We start from the raw sequence: 1,970 nt of genomic DNA, 5'->3' as shown, positions 1-1,970 counted from the left end.
TGCACACACTCAAATGATGTATATTCACTGAAGTTTTGTTAATAATAGCAAAAATTAGAATTCACAAGTTTGTGATTTTATAACTATGGTGCACATATAAAACAGAATTTTGTGCAGCCATTAAGAATAAAACAGATATAAAGTGATTTAATTGGCAGTTCCTCCAAGGGGAAAACCAAGGAGCAAAATAGTGTGAATAATATGCAGCATGTACATGTATTACCAAATCTGGAGGGGGGGGGGACTAAATCTGCTGGAAACTATATATTAAAATATATAAAAATCACATATTTATTTATAATTTGTATAAAGTGTGCATCTCTCTCTCTCTCTCTCTCTCTCTCTCTCTCTCTCTCTCTCTCTCTCTCTCCAGCATTGTTTCTAGAGTTTTTTGGTTTTTTTTCCTTAGTACTACTAAACTTCATGAGGCATTCACTTTGTTAGACTACTTGGTACAGAAGAAAGAACTAGAATCAGAATTAGAAGCTCTGTATACAAGTCTCAGCTTTGACATTTATAAACCCTATAATCTTGGTTGAGTACCCTAACCTCTCTGTCTCAATCTATCTCAAATATAAAGCAAAGATAAAAATCTTATTTTTATGGAAGACACTGTGTTATAGTAAATTGGGTCATGAGCCACAACCTCAGTCTAAGGTTTTGTTGGTAGTTCTTGGCTTTTTGTCCTTGATAAGTGACTTAACACATCTACACTTAATTTTCATAATTTATAACATAATTTATAAAATAACAGTGTCTATCTCTTAGCAGTGCCAGTGAAGACCCTGAGACTCAGAAAGGTTAAGTGATTTAGTCAGAGACATAAGGTTATTACAAATAGAAAAGACCAGATCTGTTGTCTGATTAATTTTAATAACTTATTCAGAACAACATAGAGTAATTCTCAAACAGAATTTCCTTTATGAAAATATGAAATGATAAATACACACTTAAGTGTTCTTAAATTGTTCTTGATTAACATGAACTTTTAGTTATCATTATACTAAAGGCCTGGTGCACAAAATTTTTGCAAGGGGCTCGGCCCTCGCAGCCCCAGCTTCTTCCAGATGGTTGTCTGGAAGGATGTCCTGAAGGTCGTTCGGCTATCTGGTCTAATTAGCATATTACACTTTTATTATTATAGATAACATGAAACAGCCTTAAATACTTTGGGGATTTACAGTATATTAATGTTAGAGGGTTTTTTAAACCTTTCATTGACTTAAATCTGTCAAAGCTGAAACATGTCATTCATTTTTATGATATATTTTCAGCCTCTTTTTAGGAAGTATTACTTACCAAAATAATTTTAAAAGTAAAAATAAGTAGGATTTACTTTTGTCTTGGATTCTTGTGGGAGAGGGGGTTTAGAATTGAACAGCAATGTTATTTTTGGTGAAGAGGGTATGTCTTTTTCTATTCATTCTTTAACTTTTAACTGTTTGGGGGATATTTGAAGTAACTTTATATCTACTTTCCTCAAATTAGTATAGTAAATGCTATATAATAAACATAAACTTTAGAAATGATTCTGGTTGGAGAACATTGGAATTCAGAGTCACTTTGACTAAGAAACTGTAGCCTAACTCATACAAATGATTTTCTCGAAGAACTCATACGTAGAACATCAATGCATATGGCATCCAGTGCCAAATCCAATTCAAGGCTACTAACATTTTTCCTTAAAGCTAAACAGTGGTCGGCAAACTGCAGCTCGGCAAACAGCGGCTCATGAGCCACATGTGGCTCTTTGGCCCCTTGAGTGTGGCTCTTCCACAAAATACCAGCTCTTCCACAAAATACCGACTTCTGCACATGGGCTACGAAGTTTCAATCGCACTGTACATGCACACCTGCACATGGTATTTTGTGGAAGAGCCACACTCAAGGGGCCAAAGAGCCGAATGTGGCTCGCAAGCCGCGGTTTGCCGACCACGGATAACACCCTCGATTAGTAAGCTTATTTTATC

Source organism: Myotis myotis, unplaced genomic scaffold (assembly GCF_014108235.1).
Source record: "Myotis myotis isolate mMyoMyo1 unplaced genomic scaffold, mMyoMyo1.p scaffold_m19_p_2, whole genome shotgun sequence".
NCBI lineage: Eukaryota > Metazoa > Chordata > Mammalia > Chiroptera > Vespertilionidae > Myotis > Myotis myotis.
The sequence above is the reverse complement of the archived record's forward strand: the minus strand, read 5'-3'. Positions refer to the sequence as shown.